This window comes from Anomalospiza imberbis, chromosome 18 (genome assembly GCF_031753505.1).
Source record: "Anomalospiza imberbis isolate Cuckoo-Finch-1a 21T00152 chromosome 18, ASM3175350v1, whole genome shotgun sequence".
Classification (NCBI taxonomy): domain Eukaryota; kingdom Metazoa; phylum Chordata; class Aves; order Passeriformes; family Viduidae; genus Anomalospiza; species Anomalospiza imberbis.
This window is the reverse complement of record NC_089698.1, coordinates 10,314,417-10,326,070: the sequence shown is the minus strand read 5'-3', so window position 1 is coordinate 10,326,070 and position 11,654 is coordinate 10,314,417. Positions and strand designations below refer to the sequence as shown.

The following is an 11,654-nucleotide window of genomic DNA, read 5'->3' as shown; positions in this document are numbered from 1 at the left end:
GACATCTGTAAGGTGAAACCCACTTGGGGGATGCACGAAAGGGAGCAAGGAAATCAGTATTATGCCTAAAACCTAGCATATTAGGAAAAAAAAACAAAACAAACCCAAACAACCACAAGTAAATAAAGATCTACTTCCATAATGGTTTTCAATTTGGTGAGGAATGACATGGCAGCCTACACTGAGAAAGGAACAGGCTGTTTCTGCTATGTGATCCTAAGAAACTTTCACACCTGTATCAGCAAAATGGAGACTTTTGGTCAGATGAAGGCTGAAGTTGAGATTTTGCTCTCACTGGCTCGTCCTGAGAGCATTTAATTAACTAAAGTTTAAAAAAATAGTAGGGTGTGCTTACAGCTTTATGAATGAGACAATTTTATCCTCGGGAGGTTTGCAATAGACTTGAATGGAGCCACCGTTTCCCTATTCTGGATGTTATCCTACAAGATGTGGCACAGTAAAGACTTTTATAAGGAATAAAGGTGCAGTGTTTTCACTTTCATAGACATTAATCGTCTCTCAGCTGCATGCCTGGAATGTAACACAGAGTGAGAATCTGCTGATCTATTAGAATGTCAAAAGAAAAGATGGTACATCTTTAGAAAAGAGTAAGAAAGACCAGCTCCCATCTGCTTGCCAATGTAGCCATTAATGTTCAAGCACAAGCTCTGTGCAGCTGTAAAATCTCTGATCTGTTTGTTCTTGGGGGACTTTAAACACAGTCACCAGGCAAGTGCAGGGAAAACAGTTCACATCACACCACACAATTACTGTTGGGGCTGATTTCAGTAGGGATGGAGTCCATATCCTCTGTAGGGATCAGCATCTTCCAGGGCCCCTCAAGCCTTTAATCCACGAGCACAGTTTCAGGACCCATTGTAATGGCTTGGAGTTTGGGTTTGCCTGCTGGTGGTTGAAACACAGTTAAATAAGAACCTGTTATCTCGTGACTGTGAAAATCCAGCTGCTTAGGACAGTTTGAGCCATCCAAGGTGGATATAAACAAGGACAGCAAAAAGCTGTGGCAAATCAACTCTGAGGAGAAGGCAAAGTGGTGTGCAGAGATCAGTCAGAGAAACGTGACCCTGGGCTGTGAGGAAAGGATGTAGATTCTTCCTGTTTAACATCAGACATTGAGTTTTAGTGCTTTTCCAGGGGACCTCCAAGAGAGTGATCCGGAGACTGGCAGAGTCACCAGTGACATAAACAACTTAAGTTAAATCTTCTTCTGAGGACAATGAAGTGCAGATAGAATTTGGGCTCTGTTAAGATGGACAGTGTGAATCCCTTCCCAGGTGTCTCAAAGACACAGATCTAATTGTAGAACCTGGTGTTTCTTGTGTGTTTCTAGAAACCGTTAAGTTTAATTGTTCAAACGAGGCTGCTAACAGATGCTAATGGATTGCAGAGAAAGCAAGAGATAGGAAGTGGTGAGATATTCAGGGCCAATTTGTGCTAATGAGAGCTCATTAAGACGTTCTTGAGATAAAGGTTCTGTCAGGAGGCAGTTAGTGTGGCTGAATTTAGTGGTTTGTGTAGAAGATGGGTTAAAATCCAAGAACTGAGTCCTGTTAGGGCGAGACTGATTAAATTTTAAACGGCACTGACTTGTGGCCATTTACCGAGGTGAGGAAAAGGAAGGAGGTCCTCAGCTAACATTTTGGGTTCGCAGGAAGCAGGGAGGGAGGGCAGTTACAGCCCCAGGAGCCTCGGAGTAGTTGTAACCTCAGAGGGAAGAACCGCTGCGCTGAGGCGGCTCAGCAGAAAGCTGTGAAAATGATTTAAGAACGTGACCTGAGAGTTTTAAGATATAGTTCCATGAACAATCATAAAAATAGCCTTCCAAGGGAATGAGTCAGAGTACCCAATATTGCTGCTTACAGCCTTGCACTTCATGCTGAAACTTGAAAGAGAAACTGATCACTCTGCATAGAGCAGCGATTTTTCAGGGATATGAGTAAGGCAAGATCATGGATAAATTGCTTATCACGATGGGCAAAGCAGAAGGGACAGATGACAGTTGCAAAATGTTTTTTTTGGAAAGGTCTCCTGATTTCAGATGCTATGGCTTGCCAGCAGGATTCCTTGTACGGTGGAATATGGTCTCTCCACCACATTTTGCTGTATTCCTGGCTGGAAGGACTCTCCTCAAAGGCATGTTCACAGCTCAGAGTGATCCTGCAAAGAAGTTCCAGTGTCTGCACAAAAGTCCACATAAAGACCAAAAATGGCAGTTTAATGCCCAGAGCTTCTTTGGGGCTAACATGTATGTCCAGACATGATACGTGCCAAAGGGCACGTCAGGCTCCAAGCTGAGTTCTACTTACCTGAAAAAAAGTGCTCTCACCATCTTCCAACATTTAGCCATGCTTTGTCTTGAGAGAGCAAAGAACCTCCCTGCCTTCCAAGGGAAGAAAAAGATATAAACTGAAGTAATTCCGTGCCTAAAATTCTCATACTGCATCCATTATTACACAGTAATTTCAAGTTCTTATATACTTCATCACAATATCTCATGATAGTGAAGTCCATCCCGTTTTGGAGGAAAGCCCATGGGTTTGAATGATGCATACACAGCAGGGCTGTTTTTTCTGTCACATAGCTTAATATAACTCTTCCCCTGACCCAAAAGGGGGATCACCTGGAGATGGGACACAAAATGTTGGATGGAAGCCTCCCATATTCCAAAAAATAGTATTTTGGCTTGGTTTAATAAGTCTTGTACGGAAATATTTTGCAGGGGAGCAGGGGAAAACCAATCCACCCTTCTCTTTTCAAAGATAATTCTGTATCTGGTCATTCTGGTCTTGCCAAGCATGTGGGAGCCTCCCTTCTCTGCTGGCTGCCCATCCTCAGGACTGCCAGGCCCCTTAGCAACACTTCCCAAACTCAGGGACTCTGGCTATGAAGGAACACAGCCAGAGCTGCATTATTGGTTCTTGGTGCTGTGAAGTTGTAAGGAAATCTGTGCCACTCCAGCAGCCACTGGAGAGAAATGTCTGTTCCCATGCAGCCACCAGTGTCTCCAGCTTTTCCTCTTTGCAGGTCTCCTGCTAAATCAGCTCCTTCCTTGGTACATTTTGTACATTTTGGTGTCCAAATTTGCACTGATAGGTCTTTGCTTGGAAGCCTCTATTTATAGTGAACTGAGGTGAACTGTCTTCTTAACGTCTGCCTGAACTTCAGCTGCAGAGAACATTCCATCCCACCTTCCTTTTTTCCCCCTGAGGTATTAAACACAAATGGTTCACTTTTTGGTTTGTTAAAGTTTTGTTTACTGGCAAGCTTTGGAAAATAGCCATTATGCATTTGGTTTTAGATGTTTTGGTATCTTTTAGCTGCTCTTCAGGTGATTATATTGTTTGTAAAGTGAAGCTTGTAGATAGAAGCATTTTGTTCAGACATATTGAGAGCACTAAACTGAAGCATGTGGAGAAATGAAAAGGGAGAGGTTTGGGAGGCTGCTTAAACTACTTCTTATTTGGTAATTCCAAATGAATATATGAATCAAATTACTTGTCAACACTATGCAAAGGAAACAGTTCCTTGTTCCTGCTTTTGAAGTGGGCAGAGTTTAATATGTGGCATATTAAGCAGTGGAAACTTTAACGACTGGAAGGATGCACATTCCCTTCCTTAAAAATTACAGATCAGGACTGGTTTTGCTGTTGTGTTTCTGAGTGTTACTGACTCAGCAGTGGCTGTGGGGCTCTACTCTGTACACTGATGCTGTAACAGGTATTGTGAGAGAAATACTTTTCTTAGTTTAAACCAAACTTTGCAATTTTACCATTGCAGCTGCAGATTCTCATTTTTCATTGTGGGCCACAGCTGAGGGCTGTGGCTTTGGAAACATCAAAGATTTGTGATGAGCTGTTAACTATGGTAAATTATTAATGGTAAATAAATATGTGACCAGTGAAATGTTCAGATAAAAATGAAAGTTTCCTTCACAGGCTGAGATTGCTTTTTCATTCAGTGATAACCTTCTGGAATGCTATCACAATTTGAAGTCAATAAATAAGTTGACTGTGCAAGCCTGCAAGAGCTCAAACACATGTGAAGATGCCTTTGGGTGTTTTCCATGATCTGTCCTTTTCCATTATGTCTCCTGGCTTCTGACCTGTCTGATGAAGTCAGATATCAACATTAGAGGATCTGTTCCAGCAGCTCAGACAGTGCTGGGCATCTGCTCAGTGCCATGGGTGACCTGTGCTGTGCTGGGAAGAGCTCTGGTTTCATCTCAGTGCTCCACTTCCCTGCAAACCAGTTCATGCTCTTGAAAGCTTTTCTCCTTGTGCCTGGCAAGACAGTCTGTTGTAGTACTGAAAGGGCAGGATTTTATCTTACCTCACTTTAATGCTCTGAAAACAGAACATCAAAGTTCAGCTCAGTCAAATTTCCTTTAGAATTCACATGGAGAGTTACTACAAGGGAGTTAAATAGCAGATACCTTCTCATTTATAGGCTTTTTTAAACTGGACACCTAATTCTTCAGATTTCCTGCTAGGAGGATTCATTTCAGATATGGTTGTGCAATGCAGTGCTGTGAATTCAGCCTTTTGGAAATATTACTGACCATTAATTGTCTAGGAGTTAATGAAAACCATTTATAACAAACTTGTTAGTTTAAGAATTTGAACAGGTTTGTCAACCTGAGTGGTATTTGTATCATTAAAGAAACTACAAACTGATTTGTAGAGGCAAATATTGGAAGATTCCTCTTTTGAATGTTTTTTAAAAATTCAAATGTTTATGGAAATATTTTGAGGTGATTTACTATTATCTTATATTCCATTAATAAAGGTATTTGGCATAGACAATTAATTTAATTAGTTCCCATTCCACAGTCAGCCTGGAATCTTTTCATGGACTTCTCTGGGTCAGCTCTAGCTTCACACAGCACAAACAACAGGAAAACACAGGCAGGGTTGTGCACAGCTATGTTACAAGCAGGATAAGTCTTGAACAAAAGGCTAAATACACCCATTAGGGACAGTTTGGATCCGGACTCACATCTGAACTTGTAGGAGGAGCTGAATACTAATTGTTCTATAAATATTTAATATACCTAGCACTTTCCCATTGTGCAGCATCCCAAAGGAGGCATCTTTCCTTCTCTCACATATACACACCCGTACTCTTCTTTCATTAAGGGTTCCTAAATACAGTAATTAGAACAGTCATCAAATTTGCATTCTGAGATTTCTTCCTGAGAATTCTTCCCAGCTCTGTCTTTGATAATTTTCTTGTTGTGGTGGGTCAGTTTTCCTACTGGGAAATGTATTCTGTGTGTAGGATTGTGGCTACACAGACCCAGTTACCAGATGAAACTGCTGGTTACAAGATCAGCCATGGCACTTGTGATAGTAATCTATTCTGATTTTACAGTCATCAACACTCATCAGGGTAAACAAGAATCTTTCCACTGACCTTAACAGGAGCTGGAGCTGATCCCAAATATCCTGGAGTTTGTAAGCCTGAGTTTTCATCTTCTGCAATGCTACAACAGTGATATTTATTGAAACTTAGCAGAAAGAATTGTTGTTATTAGTATGCCAGGTTAAATATAATTCCATCTGTTTAACGTGCTGGTGTGGTACCATTGATTTACAAGACGGCAGAACAGAATGGTGATATATAAATCTGAAATTCCGATTAGGAAGATGCACCCCAGTTTCTGAAAACCCCTCCAGTGACATTTCTTTCCAATAAAACTGCCTATCTCCAAGACAGAGATGGTTATTTTATAATCCCTATTTATAAGATGCTGCTTTTTATGTCCAGTATAAAACACAAAGGGACTATTGTTGATAAAATAGGATGATTGGCTTCTTTTCTGCCATGGTGAAATCTTTCCTAGGAAAAGAGAATAGAGATGACAATTTCAGAACCCTTGTGAAGCAGAAGGGAAGGGTGAGTGCTGAAAGAGACATTGTTTACTCTTTTAATTGATGAGCTTTCCTGTAGCACTTGCCAGCCCAAAATCCAGGAAATTCCCATGGAACCAGAGCTTTCTCCCCAGTGATACCCAGGCAAATCTTATTTCAGTGTCACAGGTGAAACCTGAGGAGGGAGGGGTTTGAGTGACACTGGGAATGGACAGCAGGAAAGAGTTCATTGTCTGAATCCCCTCCAAGCAAGTGACCAACCCAAATTTTCACGGTTTGTTTTGGCTAATGGAATTTGCTAGACTGCTCCATCAGCTGAAATTGTAGAGGGTCAGAACAGGATGGGACAGAACTCTGATCTGAGCAGTTCCACCATATGCTCTGGTGACCTTTAGCAAGCTGCTTAGACTCTTGGTGCACCTCCAGGTGTTAAACATGTTACTTTGAACCTCCCTTGGAAGGGTCTGCTGAAACTGAGAGTCTAAGACTGTGAGATTGTTCATGGAAGCAAGAGGGAGAATCCACGATATCTGCAGGAAAAAGCTCTCTGAAGTTTAAAAAGCCCAAATCCTCTTTTATCTGGGTATGGACCTCTTAGTGTTCTGTTTCAGTCCTTTAAATTGGCAGATAAAGACCTGAGTAGCGCTGAGGATCTTGCCTGAGGAAGCCAAGCTTTTCAGGAAGCAGGAAAATGAAAGCTGCTTTTTTGCTCCAGAGGAGCTCTTTGCCACCTCAGAGTGTAAAAAGCAGAAAATTTTTCATTATGCTGATGCTGGAGAAGCAAAAAAGACAATCTGCTTTCCTTTTAGAGGAGCAACCTGGTGGCAATAGGAGAGAGAAGAGCCATCATCAAGCAAAAGCATACATAAGAGACAAAACCATTAGAAACTCCTAACATTCACAATGGCATCCTGCTCTGGGAGCTCACAGAGCTGCTCAGACATTAGCTAATTACATTTGGCACAATCCTCTCATCTTACATGCAAGGCAGACACATTAGGTTGCCTCCTCAGCTGGTATAAAGTTTGGATTTTGGCAGTGTGGCTTGTGCCCTCCAGCTGAGGACAAGCCTCTTTGTTTCCATTATTTTTTATATGTGATATATAAATAAATTTCATTTATTAATGAAATGTCACAAACCCTGCCTGCAGTTCCATACAGTGAGGAAGGACCAAGATGAAGGTTCCAACCTCTGTAACCACAGTTCAACCAGGAGCTTCCAGGCTGCGAAATTAAGATTTCTTTTTGTTGGCCACAGGGTAACACAACAGCCCTGTCAATGAAACTTGACCTAGATCATGATGACACAATCCCAGAAGAACAGCAGAACTGGGGGTTCTCAATACCTGTTGAGGGCTGCAAGGACGTTAAAAGAAATAGAAGCAAATGCTGGAATTGAGGTTTCAAAGATCAGGAGACCTGATTGTGCTTATCTGCCAGAATCACTGCAACTGATTTCTCTGAGCACCAGATCAGACCCACAGAGTTTGTGGAGGGAAGCTTTTCCACTGGATTTTGAGATGGAGGAAGAGAAAAGCATGGACAGGGGAAAGTATGATTTCTTTACCTGTGCAAATCCTAATTTATCACTGCCATATATAGAAAGAGAAAAGCAGGAGCACAATAGAACTTTAAGAACTTACTTATCTTTAATGTCTGTAAGTCAAAGAAATCTGTGCTCTTGGTGCTTTTCCCTGAGAAACAATTACCTCTTGATAATGAGGATGGACAAAATAAGGCCATTAATCAGTAAAATATTACACATCAGTGGTCACTGTGCTCACCTGGCCTTGTTTCCCCTTATTGTGGCTGAAGGATAAACAGCATTTCTCCCCAGTGGGCCCTCAGGAAGCTTTGACAGGCAGGGAAGCAGTTCATTAAACTCATCAGCTACGAAAATCACTAGGTCACCAATTCCATCATCCAGCAACTGTGACCCATCAGGAAATACACATTTGAGCCCAGACAGGTTCATAAATATCACATATTTATCACTGTCTGCAAATTCAGGTGTGTCATTCTACTGCCTTTCCCTGCAAAGTGATGGCAAACATATGCTGAGGTAATCAGGGGAAAATGTAAAATGTACCTTCAGCTGGAAAGCTGGGAAATGCATCTAATGATGCTTCACTACTGATGTTACTAAGGCAAGAATTAACCCATAATCAGGAAATAACTACAGAATAAACTCAATGCCCACTCCCCCCCTCCACCTGAATAACAAAAATAAAATAATTAATGCAGAAAAAATTGTCTTAAATCTTACAACTACCCTGTGCTCGAGCTATTTTTGTACAGAGGAGAGCAAAACTCAACAGCAGATAGAGTCAATGCTGTTTAGATGTGGAAATCAGTATATCTGTGCTGAGTAGATGCTTCCTATACTGTAGGTATTGTTAGAGGAACGTTATAAAACATCAAGACAATACAGAGAGTCTGATCTGGACGTGTTGGGTGCTAAAAGTTTGCCTTTGTAAGGCATGATAACACTCGATACGTGTAAAATGCAGAATAAACTGCTGCCGGTGAGAGATTTCTCTCGGTCCCGTATTCAGGGGAACAACTGTGATGAGAGCAGCAAACACGAGGTGGCATCGTTGCCATTTTGGTCGGAGGTGCCTGGTTACACCGCACAGAGGTAACGCTGTCAATGTGCTCTCTTCCCTTCCTTATGTCCTTCCTCGCCGGTCAATAACTTCCAGAAAGACAAGAGTTGAGCCCAGCTTAAGATCTAGAGAAGGAGCTGTTGTTTTTTTTTTCAGTGCTGCTGAAGCAAAAGGTATCCGGGGGGTATCCTATTCCAGGGTCTGCGACAATTTACAAAACCTGAAGAGATGTGACTTACACTGAGGTGGTAAATAAATCAACAATGACATAATAATCAAATTATACTGATTAATAAGCCAAAGGTTATCATAACATCTTTCCCCTGAAGAGTTCAAAGTGTACTGTAAAAAATGAATCTACATTTAATAAGATCCTAAATGATTTCATCTGGTAAATTTTCAGTGCAAGGATTTCACCCACAGGTGCCTGCTCTCCCTACCCTCAGCACACAGGGAATCAAGACCTGGGCTCCTCTCACCTCCACAGCTGCAGCAGCTCTGGAGAACACACCTGCAGAGCAGCCAGAACCTTAAAAAAGGTGTCTGGGTGAATTTTCAAATCAGGATTCTTCCTTTTTTTCCAGTTTTTCTGTACATAATGGTCACCCTTCACACACTCTGGGAGTCAGGCAAGCAATGCAGGAAACCTTTAGCAGAAAGAACAGCAATAAAAGAGAAGCTTTTGGGAATAAATGCATGTCTGATTAATAACTCGGAGTTTGCCTGGCATTTCTGCCACTTCACAGCCTCCATAACTTCCACAGAAAAAATGGCTCTTTGGGGAATGCACCACTCAGTGTAATTCTGAATGAATCATAGAACGTTTGGGGTTGGAAGGCACCTTTAAAGCAAATAATGCCAAACAGCTTTACTTTATTGGACTTGAGCACCAATTCCCTTTGCTGAGCATTGAAATCAGGGCTTTTTCATTGTTCATCAAATTCTGGATGACAAACTTGGGTATGGAAGGAAATAATAAAATCCCAACAAATGCTTTCATTTTACTACAGATTTGTCCTCTTCATTTTTCTCTATTTATTTTGTTTGGCCTCTATGGATTTTCCAGTACAATCAGTCCCTGTTCTGACACACTTTCTGATTGTCTTTACTATCCCTTTTCCCTGTGCTATCATCATTCTCCTCTCTCCATGTGCTGAGATAAATCTCACTGATGTAAGTGCTCTGCAACACGCAGCCTTTACCATTTCACTCTGAATGCAGAGATACAGGAAGAGAATTACACCTTACAATAAAAATAAAACTCTTGTGAAAAGACTGCCATTTTTAAATGTTCTGTCTAAATTCTGCAGCGCTGCTTTGACAGTCCTGAAGACTGATGTTCCAAACCTTTCTAGTCTGTGCATGACTGGGCTGTGGCTTCCATTGCAACGGCTGAGGATTTGGCAGCACATCATCAGGAAGAGCTGCCTCCCACCAGTTTAGGATATGTGTTACTGGGATAGGAGGAAAGGGGTGAGAAATTTCCTCATTAAACCAATAAAAAAGGAAACTCATGGTTCTCAGCTTCAGCAGAGCCAGTTCTACACTCAGAAGTGTCCTGCTGGTGTGGATGTACAGCCAAATCCTTATTATCCCTGGCTGGATTATCCAGGTAGCTGGAATCATGTCACACAAAGCCCTTTTATAGCCCCTCCATGCACTATTTTGAGAAGGGAAGTTCTGCTCTGTGCATTCTTACACTACACTGCTCATATTTGTTTGTTTTTCTCACTTCATGAGAGAGCCAAGACAAGCAGCACGCAGCAGTCAAGTGTTCCTCTGTGATTCAGCTTCCTTGGCAGGCAGAGCATGGAAAAACCAGCCCCATTGTAAACGAGACAAGTGCCTGGGGAAAGCAACGCCTCTGCCATGGCTTTGTGTCTCCACGAGAGGGGTGACCAGCCTTGTCGGAGCAGCAACAGAGATTTCAGTCCTCACAGGCAGCCCTTGGCAGGGCAGGGCTGGCACAGGGAGCTGAACACATCTGTTCTGTGCTGGCAAAGTCAAAGCTACCCAGGGGTTCTGTGCCTCCTTATCAGTTTTGTCCATCTTCATCACGTTCTTTTTCAGTTCTCATGCCCAGCTGTCTTAATCTTTCCATGTCACTTCCACTGTTATTCCTGACAATAACACTCTTCCTGCCTGCTGCAAAAAACCAAACTAGCCCAACCAACCAAAAACAATTTGTGCTTTAAACATGCTCATATTTCTGCAGAGTTAACTGGGAAGACATTAAGGAAGGCAGAAAACAATGAATGTGAAGAACACATTTTATGTTCTGCCTGTGGGCATTACTACCAGCTTTTGCTTTTGCAGTACCCTGTATACATCCCTATCTTACAAATATAATAAAAGTGTTTACATTTTATATCAACTTTAGGCTGCAGGTAAGAAAATATTCAGAGTCAAACTGCAGACTCTGTGTGGGCTGAATTTGTTATTCAGTTTTTGTGTGAAAAGGATTACAATGTCCAGAGTAAATATATCCAACATATATGCCCAGAAGAGTAATTCAGAAATAACCCCAAAACACTGCTGTAAAATAGTTAACCTGTAATGTATTTTTTGTACACAGTCATAGAACTGTCCATCATCATTCCTCTATTTTTATTTTAATGTTAAATCACATAAATTCATCTTTAAAAGGCCTGAAAACAAAATCTGGTCAAAAGGAAGCTGAGTTGTGTTACAAAATCCAGTCTCTTCCTACCTCTCAAGGTTCACTGGGGTGTCATGTAAGGATCAAACTGCTTCTTCATGATCTTCCGCCTCATACTGGCAATGAAATGGATTTGCTTTTAATGGAAGAGCTTTCAGGGCAGCTAAAGCAAGAAACTGACATCCTGTAGTAACCATTTTGTGGCAAGCATCAGTGTTGCTCAGAACATACAGCAAGGCCTCTTATTCTCACTAAAAATCAAAATTTAATATAATGTACAGGCGGGGTTTTTTAAAGTCAAATTTATGAAATAATTTGATGTATTAAAAAAATGGTAAATGATATTGAATTTGGATTATTATCATCTTTCACTCCAGTCACATCCTGGCAGGGAAGTGATCTCATTGCATTGGGATGTACTAGAAGTGCTGCAAGGTTTCTGTGGCCTGTGCTGCTCTCGTGTCAGAAAATGCTCTCTGACATTTGCATGCCCAGTGC

General features: G+C 41.5%; 1 long non-coding RNA gene across 1 annotated transcript; it reads left to right on the top strand.

Annotated features, from left to right (window-relative positions):
- The first annotated feature begins 5,267 nt into the window (after positions 1-5,267).
- On the top strand, positions 5,268-8,159 carry LOC137484822 (uncharacterized). Its single transcript, XR_011005056.1, has 3 exons — positions 5,268-5,474; positions 5,864-5,916; positions 7,150-8,159. It is a non-coding gene; the product is annotated as an uncharacterized lncRNA (long non-coding RNA).
- Positions 8,160-11,654: the final 3,495 nt, after the last annotated feature.